Source organism: Engraulis encrasicolus, chromosome 18 (assembly GCF_034702125.1).
Source record: "Engraulis encrasicolus isolate BLACKSEA-1 chromosome 18, IST_EnEncr_1.0, whole genome shotgun sequence".
Classification (NCBI taxonomy): Eukaryota; Metazoa; Chordata; class Actinopteri; order Clupeiformes; family Engraulidae; genus Engraulis; species Engraulis encrasicolus.
In genome coordinates this window covers 52,681,578-52,695,188 of record NC_085874.1, presented here as the reverse complement: position 1 = coordinate 52,695,188, position 13,611 = coordinate 52,681,578, and the positions used below count along the sequence as shown (strand labels likewise).

The 13,611-nt window shown below is 44.5% G+C and overlaps 1 long non-coding RNA gene across 1 annotated transcript; it reads right to left on the bottom strand.

Annotated features, from left to right (window-relative positions):
- Positions 1–11,286: 11,286 nt before the first annotated feature.
- Positions 11,287–13,372, bottom strand: LOC134468709 (uncharacterized). The gene is made up of 3 exons (XR_010038895.1): positions 13,301–13,372; positions 12,573–12,638; positions 11,287–12,378 (listed from the first exon to the last, which is right to left on the bottom strand). It is a non-coding gene; the product is annotated as an uncharacterized LOC134468709 (long non-coding RNA).
- Positions 13,373–13,611: the final 239 nt, after the last annotated feature.

Below are 13,611 nucleotides of genomic sequence, written 5' to 3'. Positions count from 1 at the left end.
AACTACAGTACATGACATGACAACAGCAGAGACTCTGTGGTGCAAGGACATGATGCGATGACATGTCATGGGTAAGCAGACAGGGCGTCAGACTTGTAGCCCAAAGGTTGCTGGTTCGACTCCCCACCCTNCAGGGAGTAACCACCTCCATGACTGAGGTACCCTGAGCGCGATACTGTTCTCTCACACTGCTCCCTTGGGGCGCCATTGGGGGCTGCCCCTTTGCACAGGTGGGGCATAAATGCAATTTTGCTGTGTGCAGTGAGCACTAAGTGCTGTGGAGTGCTGTGTCACAATGACAATGGGAGTTGGAGTTTCCCATGTGGGCTTTCACTTTCATGTGACCTCTTCCCCATTTCTACAACAAAGCTCTCAGTGGCGCTACGCACTCCCGAGTTTGAGAGTATCTACTGCATAGACATTTCTTGGCCGTGGCAGTACTTCAGCACCACGGCCAGCGATCTTGCCCGCTACGCCGTGTAACTATCCCAGTGCGTGAAGCTGATCAGTCCACCGCGTGGACAGCTGCTCTCCACATTACAGATAGTGAACTAATGAACCTCCATTTAAATACTAATTAACACATCAAAGCAAACTTCCCTTATCAGACAGGGACAGAGGGGTGTACTGGAGACAGTGGAATACTGGAGACAGTGGAATACTGGAGACAGTGGAATACTGGAGACAGTGGAATACAGGAGACAGTGGAATACTGGAGACAGTGGAATACTGGAGACAGTGGAATACAGGAGACAGTGGAATACTGGAGACAGTGGAATACTGGAGACAGTGGAATACTGGAGACAATGGAATACTGGACACAGTGGAATACTGGAGACGGTGGAATACTGGACACAGTGGAATACAGGAGACAGTGGAATACAGGAGACAGTGGAATACAGGAGACAGTGGAATACTGGAGACAGTGGAATACTGGAGACAGTGGAATACTGGAGACAGTGGAATACTGGAGACAGTGGAATACAGGAGACAGTGGAATACAGGAGACAGTGGAATACTGGAGACAGTGGAATACAGGAGACAGTGGAATACTGGAGACAGTGGAATACTGGAGACAGTGGAATACAGGAGACAGTGGAATACTGGAGACAGTGGAATACTGGAGACAGTGGAATACTGGACACAGGGGTATACTGGACACAGGGACACAGGGGTATACTGTGGGGCATATGTCAGCAGTCTAGCTAGTAGGATTTAATTTGAAAATTAAAGATAGACTAAATCACATATTTCATATTAGAAGGTCGGCAGAGTTTCCAAGCGTGTAGAGTGTGTAAAGTGTTATCATCTAACAAGCTGTAGGGGCATGATGTGATCAGATGGGATATTTATCTAGGCTATGGTTAAACATTTATTTGACAAACTAACTGTTCACAAATGCATAATGTTAATATGATTTGTTTTAATAACCACGGGAGTACATGAAAGCAGTAGTAGCAAATTGACATAATACTGTATGAATATGAAGTTACAACACAAGAAATAATACGTTTTGTGGTAGTCATCATCATCATTATCATGAACATCATCATCATTATCACTGTCACTGTCATCATTATCATCATCATCATCATCATCATCATCATCATCATCATCATCATCATCACTGTCCTTGTCGTCGTCATCACAGTCATCTTTATAATTACAATTATCATGGCTGTCATTGCAGGCTGCTATGTAAACAAACAGTAAAAAATCTGGGGGGAAAAACCCAGAAAAAAACAGAAAAAATAAAGCCACACGCATCAATGAGGAATCAAACACAAAGTCCTCAAACTGGACAATTCGTTTAGCAGGAAGTTGAAGTGTTTTCCGCAGAAACAGTGTAACTGCATCATGACACCATAACCATGCAGTCTCTGCAAAATATGAGAAAAGTAAAATAAAAAATCATTATTGTTACAAGCAATAAAACTAACATAACAAACCTTTAGTAAAAAAAAGAAATGAAATGTACCTTCTAATGTCTACTCAGAAGATGATCTAGTTGCCCTTTCTGCATCTGAAATGTTAAATAGCACATGAACAATTAAACGAAGAACATCCATAATGTGATGCTCATTTTACTGAAAACTTCACAAATGGAACCTCATAAACTATTAGTTTACCAGTGAACACTCACTTGAGCTTCTTTTGCGAATCACTATTGATGTGATTACCACGGCAACCAACAGGATGCACAGAATGGGAAGTTTGATGATCACGCAGACTTTGGGGAAAAGTCAAAAAGACAATATAAAAAGTAATGCTTAGTAACATCTATATCAATAACAAAAGTCGAAATACCGATAAAGCCATTTGAAGGATCTGTCTTTGGAAAATGTTCACATCACGTGTTAATAAAACCGACATGACTTGACATTTTTCTGCCAGTTTAAATGTGCATTCAGCTGTGGTTTCAGCTGTGATATAGGCTAAATAATTACTGTGACGTTACAGTGATACGGATGAGTACAGTACTGTAGGATTGGCATACAAAATTTACGTTAATTTTGTTTGTTGACCAATAACTTCTTTCCAGTGCTTACCCATGTGGTCTGATGGTCCTGATGCTGGACTGTCAGTTCCTCCTGCTGCAGAGGGGGCAGGGAGGAGATGCCAGGTAATGGAGTGGAAAACATTTTAAAAAGTGGAAATATTCTTAACCCAAGTATACATGTACATTTTAAAAGGTTATGCATAATGCAATTATGTTCAGTAAAAACTACACTATAACTTGCCTGTATGGTCCAGTGGTGCTTGTGGTGTAGGAGTGGAAATCAAGTCCGGTCCTGTAGAGAGGAGAGAGGAGACATTAGATGCAGAGAGGAGAGTGGAGACATTAGGAGCAGAGAGGAGAGAGAAGGCATTAGGAGCAGAGAGGAGAGTGGAGACATTACTGTAGATGCAGAGAGGAGAGTGGAGACATTAGGTGTGTTCATGCGCTAAACCTACTTGTCAGATGAACTTTGTTAGACAGAACAGAAAGTCATAACTTGCCTGCATGGTCTGGAGTAGCCGGTGGTGCAGGAGTGGAAATCAACTCTGATCCTGCAGAGAGGAGAGTTGAGGCATTAGGTAACAAGACAGAACAGTCAGGTCAAGTTGTCACTAGTCATATGGGAAGTGATGTCCTACCCTTGACTGGAATTGTGATGTTGGCAGAGACCTCAACTCTTCCATCTAGAGTCACTCGACACGTCCACGTCCTCTGTTTCTCAGAGGGCTTTAAATCTGTGATCTCCTCAGTTACATAGATGCGGCATTGAGATCTGCTTATTGTCTTCTTATTCCCAGAGGAGAGCAGCTCCTGGCCATTGCTATCCACCCAGCTCAGACGAGTCCCTTTACCCTGCACATTTGGTTCGCACCAATCATGAGTGTACAGGACGCACTGGAGAGACACTTCACCACCAGCCTCTATGTGGCTCACACTTGGAGATGCAGAGACTGGAAGAGAAATACGGTATGATCAACATTAAGTTGTGATAGGCCACCGCTCATCTGTTTAGAAGGTGCAGGATTCAGTAAAAAATTCTGTATAAAAAGAAGACAATCCGCACACTTCAGGTCTATTTTTGTGCAAAGAAGCTTTACTTGAGTTGCAAGCTTTCGTAAAGCTTCTTTGCACAAAAATAGACCTGAAGTGTGCGGATTGTCTTCTTTTTTTATGATCAACATCAAGACCAGGAGTCATTCACTGTTCAATTGTTGTTTTTGTAAAAGTTACTATATACACCAATGGACTGTACAACTGTAAGAACAGTATTGTAAAACATTATTTTGGCAGATTCTAGAACATGTTCATGCTTTGAAAATACAATGAGCATCAATATCAGACTCAGTTCACTGTACAATTGCTGTTTTACTTCAACATTTACTTTCAATCAGGGCTTTGAACCGTTATTTTTTCCCAAACGTTCCGTTCCGAACAGAAACGGAATTATAACGTTTCCGGTTATAAGTTCCACCAATAAATTGACGTTCCCGAACCGGTTAGAACAAAAAAATATTGTTCCCGGAACGGTTAATTTCGTTCCTGTCAGCTGATTACTCCCCATAGGCCTAACTGACGGAAGTGCAAATGAGTCAGCCTACATTCCAAACTGTTTATTCAAGCGGATGAAAAGAATATCCTCCAGAATTTTGTCATTCAGGGATGACTTAAGCTGAGAAAAAACCTCAATGATGAAAATGCGTGCTCCACTCTGACTTGGGTCACGGGGAGCGCTATGATGGACATTGTGTTTGTGCATATTTGAAGCGGCCATGGATGCCCAATAACGTCGAACATTCTCGGTGCCCTTTACACGCGCTTCTCTGCAATGTCTTACAATGATGCAATGGAAACTCTGCCCTTTTGTATGACAGTGGTTTCTCTTATTTAAGATGTGGAGTGGAGACTTTGTAATCCACAGCTCTCTCTCCATTCAGTCAGAGAATGTCTGATGTCACACAGGACGTGAACCTAAGGGCCAAAACATACCAAGGCGGAACGGAACGGTCGCAGGACGGACGCGGTCTTTCTGCTTAGTTTCGGCCGGCGTGGTTTTCTCTGCCTTTCACACTGACAGCGTCGGCGTGCGCGGCCAGTCCTATTCAAAACCCTAGCCACAGCCAAAGCTAGCATGCTACTTTGCCATTCATTTGAATGAGACACCGCCGGTCGCCGGCGTGAAAAATACGCTCGAGTTCTATTTTCCAAATGCAGCGCGGCGCGGAGCCGGCTCCCGCGCCGCTGACGCCCGACTACCGCCGGTTGGTGTGTAAGGACAGATAGGTTTCAATGTATTTTCACCGACCCGAGTAAAAAACGTGGCCGTTCCGCGACGCTTTACCGCCTTGGTGTGTAAGACCCCTAAGCCGTCATGGTAACGTGCGCAGGAAAATAATTACTTTTTTTGTTTTGTTTGAGGAACGGTATTAACCGGTATTAACCGGTTACCACTATTTTTAAATAAGTGTTCCCGTTCCAGAACATTAAAAATAATAACGTTTCCGGTTTCGTTTCTGTTCCCTGTAAAATACAAAAAGTTCCCGGTTTTCGTTTTCGTTCCTTGAATCGGTTCAAAGCCCTGCTTTCAATATGCAACTGTAGTAACCGAACGGCATAATAAAACATTGTTTACAAATTCATGCTTTGAAAATACCTACCTTGTAGAACAGCCAAATTAACAGGAGCATCTTTTCCATGTTGCTGTCCCCCCCCTTCAGGATACTGCACGCATGTGTACTCTCCAGCATCCTCAGCAGTGACATCATCGATGATTAGGCCGCATGCAGAATCAACACCAAGTCTCTCAGCTCTGTTTGATCCTGAGTTTTGTATTACTTCTCCATGTGCAACTTCTTCAACAGCAATGTATGTAGTAGCACTTCCGTACATCCAGGAAGTAGGAGAGCAGTTCTCATAACCTTTCATCACATTTCTACAATTCAGGACCGCTTGGTCTCCAGCACTGGAGAACAGGGTGGGGGTGGACTCTGCTGCTTTCACACCTGCACACAGAAAACTGTATATTACCTTTGAGGTGATCAGAATGTAAGAGGGAACACTCATAAAAAAAGCAATAATGTGTTTTAGGTAAAACCTGTTAAACTGGTTGATATTTGTTTAGATAAATGAAAGGATTTCAGCTCTAATGGACAATGGCATAATATCCTCTCTATAATGTTGTCTTGTATCAGTAGCCTTCTCTATCTAGCGTAGTGTATACCGCTATTGTAATAAGTATCTCCATGCTGTTACAGGAAAGGGAAGCAAATTGGACAAGTCATGTTTAGTCATGTGCACATTGATACATAACTACTCTCTTGGTCATTTTAAAGAAAGAAACAGATATATAGTATATTATCAAGTAGAGTGTTATATTTTGTGAGCATTGGAATTAATTGACTTGAGCACATAAAAGGTCAACAGACCTACGTAGGGTACTGTATGTCGCACTCCTAACAGTGTCTGACCGACCCACGGACCCAACGCCTGACGCAACGTCACTGATGTGGTGTCTGACCAACGCAGTGGCATGAATAAAACTCAGGTCGCAGCTTACATGTAGGTGCTGGTTACACACATATATATATTTTTAAATGTGGATATTTTTTTATCTGTTTACATGTAAATGCGAGATGTGGATAAAAATTAAAACTCCATGGTAACAGGTATGTTTTAGCCCCCTAAATGGGATATATTTTTAATTTTTTGCATTCTAAAACTCTAAAACCACTGCTTTTTCAAAAGATCCATATAGTACGTGTAAACGGCTTCTTGATGACAATTGAAAATTGGGGGTGCCCAGATTATTCGAGTTAAATGAGCTCTACTCCACTCTATCCTCTATGTATGACAAAGTCATTACAAAATCTATTATTCTATCTATTCAACACATGGTCATTTGAATGTATTGCACAATCTCTGCAGGATGTTGCTCATAAAATCAACAATACAGTACAATGTCACAATGCTATGGTGTTCAATACATCTCCACACTCACTCGGATATCAACAAGCACAGCCTGCACAGTTCAGCTAGATAAACTGATAAGGTAAGTAGGCTAATGCTTTCAATGTTATGAAGAAATAATGATTTAGGATTAATTATGTTTACCTTTGTTGTTGTTTAACCAGATGAACGACACAATGAGAGAGATGCAGATGCTGGCTGCCATCCTTGACACGTCTCCAATTCTGCCGCATGTACAAGTCCTGTACTTTGTATGTGTGTAGGCTTATGTGTCTATATTTGTTCAGAGAGTTGCTGAAGAGCCAGCGCAGGTTTCACTTCTGCATGACATCACCCCCCACCTGACCAACTCTCTACTCCCTCCCATGTTCATGTGGTTTATGTGGGGCCGGACATCCTCGGCAACCATTTACTAGAGCAAAAATAAACAAGAAAAAAAGCATTGGTGTTAGTTGACTGTGTGTGAACTAAATTAGAATTATGACCAATTGTGACTGATCTACAGAGCAGAGATGCTTTTGCACCAAAGTCAACTATGGTTTTGAGAAATGCACCTCAGAGGTCCCAGAAATGTACTGACCTGCCACATACATGCTTTTACTGACCTGCCACACACTACATGCTGTGTAGTATACACCTGCCACACACTACATGCTGTGTAGTATACACCTGCCACACACTACACACTACATGCTGTGTAGTATACACCTGCCACACACTACATGCTGTGTAGTATACACCTGCCACACACTACATGCTGTGTAGTATACACCTGCCACACACTACATGCTGTGTAGTATACACCTGCCACACACTACATGCTGTGTAGTATACACCTGCCACACACTACATGCTGTGTAGTATACACCTGCCACACACTACACACTACATGCTGTGTAGTATACACCTGCCACACACTACACACTACATGCTGTGTAGTATACACCTGCCACACACTACATGCTGTGTAGTATACACCTGCCTGTCAAGACATCATTTTAATAAACATGTAGCCCCCAGGTAGGCCTTGGTAGCCCTCTGACCCATAAAGGTTGGGGACCCCTGGCCAGTGGTAAATATGGGTGTAGTATATTGGCCTGCTAGAGAGAGAGAGAGCGAGAGAGAGAGAGAGAGAGAGAGAGAGAGAGAGAGAGAGAGAGAGAGAGAGAGAGGCCAAGAGAACCAGAGAGAGAGAGAGAGCTGAGAGAGAGGCAGAAAAGAGTGAAGTGTTCTTGGACAGATGCTGCAGGGTGAGTCCATGACAGCTACCTGCTCATTGCACAGTCAAAAATAAATGCCAAGTGGGGATTCTGTCTGCTTCATATAACTGGGGAATCCACCTCTGCATTTTACCCCGTGGGCCACTGACACAGACCACTGGAGTACTGACACAGCCCACTGGAGCGCTGACACCTCCCACTGGAGCACTGACACCTCCCACTGGAGCACTGACACCTCCCACAGGAGCACTGACACCTCCCACTGGAGCACTGACACAGCCAACTGACACAGCCCACTGGAGTACTGACACAGTAGATTGGAGCACTGACACAGCCCACGGGACAACTGACACAGCCCACTGACAAAGCCCAGCAGAGCACTGACACAGCCCACGCACCACTGACACAGCCATAGATTGTTGGTGATATACATTCTATGGACACAGCCCAGTGGAGCACTGACACAACCCAGTGGAGCACTGACACAGCCTAGTAGAGCACTGACACAACCTAGTGGAGCACTGACACAGCCTAGTGGTTCCCAAACGTGTTCTGCTGGGACCCCCTTTTGCACACTAATATTTCCGCACCTGTGGTTTACCTGCTTATATGAAGTCCCTTCTCTCCTGTGGTTTACCTGTTTATATGAAAAGTCCCTTCTCTCCCTCCTGTCCAGCACATGATAACTGAAAACAAAGTCAGCAAACCAAGCTCATGTTTCTCTACATTTAATATAGTGTCGTTTCGGGCAGCATGCCCTTCATCATCAGACATGTCTTGAAGATGTGCAGTGGAACTTTATAGTTGTATGCACGTAGTGTGGCTAGACCTAGCGAATGCATATGGGTCAGTGCCTCACCAGCTCATAACATTTGCATTGGACTTCTTCTACGTCCCAAAGAACATCAAGGATATGATTGCCAACTACTTCCAGGATATGCACATGTGAGTTAGGCTGCAGAACTTCACCACCAAGTGGCAGCAACTGGAAGTAGGAATTGCCATGGGGTGTTCCATCTCTCCCATCCTCTTTGTGGCTGCGTTTGAGGTCATCCTAACAGGAGCAAAGCAGGTGGTGGGAGGAGTTAGGCTGCCGCAAGGACGCCGGCTTCCCCCTCTAAGAAGCTATATGGATGACATCACATGCCTGCTACAAACAGCTCCATGCATGTCAAGACTGCTCAGGAGGATGGACGAGCTGATCAGCTGGGCTAGGATGAAATTCAAACCAGGCAAGTCGAGGAGCCTCTCTATGTGCAAGGGAGAACGGAACGACAGGGCTATCTTCACCATAGGGGGAGAAGACATCCCCCTCATTGCGGACCAGCCAATCCGCAGTCTAGGAAGACAATATACATCTAGTCTCTCAGACAAGGCAATGGGGAGGACCATTCTCCAGCAGCTATCAGCAGGCCTGGAAAAGATCGACGCCAGCCAGTTGCCTGGAAAGTACAAGGTGTGGTGCTATCATTTCACCTTGTACCCAAGGGTAATGTGGCCATTGAAGCTGTGCGAAGTCACCTCCTCAGCGGTAACTCAGATGAAGGCAAAAGCCAATGCTTTCATCCGTAAATGGCTGGGGCTCCCAAGGTGCTTCTCAGCAACAGGGCTGTATGGATGGAATGCGCTCCAACTGCCCCTCAAGTCCATTACCCTTGGGTATAGGCAGGAGAAGGCCAGGCTTGTCATGGAGTTGAGGGAGTCCTCTGGCATAGCCGTGAAAGATCAAGGCGCACGGATCAAGACAGGGAGGAACTGGAAGGCGGAGGAGGAGGTGCAGAGAGCAGCAAGCAGAAGCAGACTTCAACACCAGGAAGTGGTGGGCATGGTCCAGCTTGGGAGGGCAGGAGATGGCCAGGATGGAGCAGGAGGAGCTTAGGGTCAAAGCCATCGCTCAGGGCCAGCAGGGCCGCTGGACAACATGGGAGGGGATGACAACAAGAACTGTCAGCTGGGCGGACCTGTGGAAAAGTCCACAGGCCCGCCTCAGTTTCCTCATCCGAGCAACCTACGACATCCTACCCTGCCCTCGCAACCTACACCAGTGGCTGGGAACAGAACAAGCCTGCAACCTATACGGTACCAGCAACGCCTCACTGCGACATGTCTTAACAGGATGCAAGACTGCCCTAACGCAAGGGAGATTGAGATGGCGTCATGACCAGATCCTCCGCCAGCTGGCCGAGATTGTTGAAACAGCAAGGAGCGAGGCGAACAGAGGAGAGTCAGGTGGATCCCAACAAGACATCCAATTCCTCAGGCAGGGGGAACTGCCAGCTGGAACAGGAAGGAGACCACCACCTAAGCTCCTCAATCAAGGTGCAGAGTGGGCAGACAACTCCATTTCCCCAAAGAGATCTGCAGTACCACCCTGCGCCCCGACATGGTCTTGTGGACCACAGTGGAGAAAAAGGCGCTGCTGGTCGAGCTGACTGTGCCTTGGGAGGAGGGGATGGAGGCTGCCCATGAGCGGAAGAGGGCGAAGTATGCAGACCTGCTGGCAGAGTGCAGGGAAGCAGGGTGGAGCACGAGACTATACCCTGTGGAGGTAGGAGCAAGAGGGTTTGTGGCAGACTCTACGATACGGCTGCTGAGAGACCTAGGCCTGTGTGGCACCAGTCTGCAGAGAGCAACTAGGGGGATTTCAGAGGAGGCAGAGAAGGCAAGTTTCTGGCTCTGGCTGAGACGGAGGGATGTTGCATGGGGAGCAGGCACAACATAGGGATGCTAGCTGCAGGGGGTGGCAGGGAGACGTCCCTGTTCACTGCCCCGCCACCAGGAGATGTTCTGGGATAAGGGGCGAAACATCTAAGAGAGGTGGTCCCCAGCGGATGACCCTGCAGCTAGCAATATAGGCACCGGCGGATGTGCGGCATGCCAAGAGCATAGCAGGATGACATCTACCTGTCTACCGGATCAATTCATTAGTGTCGTAATACACCCGCGTCCATTCATTGGTGTCGTAATAGGCCTGCATCCATTCATTGGTGTCATACATGCCTACTGCCACGTTAATGCATATGTTTAGTGTTAAGGATGTTAATGTGGGATCTAACCTTCTACCTGTAAAGTAGTGTTTTTTTTGTAATATAGAAATAAAATACTAAATAAGTAATACAAATCTCTCTATGTACAACAATATGAATACATCAATGCTGTGCAACCATTACAGTTATCCAAACAAAAATATAATTCTAAATCCTCTCTCCTCTCATCCCCCCTCTTCTTCTCCTCTTCTCTCCCCTCTTCCTACCCTCTGCCTCTTCTCTCATCTCCTCTCCTCTCCTTTCCCCTCTTCCTCTCCTCTCCTCTCCTCTCCTCTCCTCTCCTCCTCTTCCTCTCCTCTGCCTCCACCACCATGCACTCTGCACACTCCTGCTCTTCAACTGAAACACATGGTGTCAGTGCACATCATTTTATTGACAAATTAAGAGATTTACTTAAAATATGAACACAAATATGAACATTATTTCAAAGAAAAGCATCTGCAATGATAGGATATAATCCTAAAAGGTATTTTAGATTTTTAAAATATATATTATTTAGATATTTATGTATATAATATAGATTTTAAGATTTTTTAATATGTAATATGTACACAAAAGCTTGGCCACTGAAAACAAGGACATTAAGGTTCTTTTTCTAGAGCAGAAAAAATGTTTCACGTACAGTAAAACCTAAATTATAGAACGCCCACTGTAAAATAGACATATTTTGAGATGGATACAGGTGGGAAAATATTTCACACATAAGCTCTAATGTTTTGCTCAAATATTTCCTGTGAATAGAATGCACAATAAAAAATTACACTCATACTGAAAAATGAAACTCAACATCCCGTCAACACCCAAATGACCCAAACATGGTTGGTTTGTGTAAACAAACGTGAACATGAACATCCAAATGACTCTGAAAATGGTTGGAATCATTTGTGCTCCTTTTGCACACATTTTTTCAGAAAATTAACATTTGTGCACAAACCATGTACAGGTATTTAACTTAAAATACGCCACTCAGCACCTAGTCAAACATGGTTGGTTGGAATCGTTTGTGCTTTGTTTGTGCACGTTTCTGAAGACAAAAAAAACATTTGTTCAAAAACTGTCTTTAACAGTTTACACATTTACAAACTGTCTCTACCAAGATGTTAACCACAAGCAGCCCACTATGATATTCAAACAGCTGATGCTGTGCAGATGGGTCAAAGTTGTGCGAAATGGCGAAATTTTTAAATTGTTTCAAGTGAATGGATGACAGCCGAGGCTTTCATGAATTCACTGGGAAAAAATAAAATAAAAAGAGTCGTGTTTTTAACCGTTACAGTCTGCAGAAGGTATCTGTTACACTGAATGACAATTTGATTTTGCACGTCTTTGACCCAGATGTTAAAGAGAGATAACGTGCTGTGTGTGACAGTAGCTGTGTCCTCCTTCATGTGTCTTCTGTCTTCTGCACATTATGCACACTGTGCCAATTAACACATTACAACAGAGATCATGCATCATATACAGTATAACACATGTGAGCGTCTAAGTGAGATCATGCATCATATACAACACATGTGAGCGTCTAAGTGTTGTCTTTCTTCTGCACGGTGGCGTAGAGAGCGTTGGGGTCAGCAGGACTTGTGCTGTGCCTTTTGTCACCAGCAGAGGGCATCACTGTGCTGTAGGTCGCAATGGTATCACTCTGCCTCTGAACAATCACAAATAGTCAGATAACAACATTAGACAGACAGACAGACACGGACAGACAGACACAGACAGAGAGACAGACAGACAGATACAGGCAGACAGAGAGACGGACAGACATAGAGAGACAGGACAGAGACAGACAGGCAGACAGAGACAGAGAGAGAGCCAGGAAGACAGATATAACAAGTAACTTACATCATAAATCCTTGTCTGTGGTTTTCCGAGATGGTCAAGGGATGCGTAGTGCAATTCCTCTTCATCCTGTATCATAATAATAAAAAATTGAGTTTTGAGCATGGTTTTCAAGGTGGAAAGGGAAGTGCTTTGATGTAGTGAAACCAGGAAGTGGTTACAGAGTTTAGAGCCAGCCACACTAAAAGCCCTGTCACCTATATGTAGCATGAAGATGTTGTGGAGGTGGTGGAGAGAAGGAGAGAGGGAGTGTAAAGAAACATGTTAGAGGTGTGTAAAGCGTGGGTGGGTATGAGGTCACTACGAGAGACTATATTTAATCAAGAGCAGAAAAGCTTTCCCTGTAGAGCGTTTCCCTTTTAGAGTGGGCCTACTTCCCCATACTTAAAGAGTCCACACCACATCTCAAATATTTCCACACCACACCATATCTCAAACCCACAGTCCCACAACAGCTTCATTAGGAACGATAAGACAGGACATCAAAATGGATAGTATCCTAGTATCTTTCACGAGTATTTCTAGCAGGAAAAGTGAAAAAGTGCAAACATGATATGTCAACAATCAGGTTTACTAATTAACGTTTTACGCGGAGCCATACTTAGCCGGAATTCTTTACGCTACATTGAAAAATGTGTGTCAAGTGAATGCATTACGTACGTTGCTGTATGTTTTATTGTGTCAAGTGAATGTGTTGCGTGCGGTGCTGTATGTTTTATTCCATAACTTACATCAGCTGGAGATTCCTGTGATGGGCTGGCTGTATATTGCATCCTGTTGGGACCCTGGCAGAGGAAGAGAACATTTTCCTTTTTCAAGAATTGTGTGGGCTTTTGAGAGTGAGAGACAGGAAACGAGTGAAGAGAGAGAGATGGGGAAGGATGGGCAAAGGACCTCAGGTCGGAATCGAACCCGGGTCGCCAAAGTAATGGTACAGCGTCTTAGCACTTTGAGCCACCGCACCGCTCAGAAGAGAACATTTGACCAAAAATAAACATTTGCATACGTCAGAAATATAATTGCATATTATTCAAAATGCTGG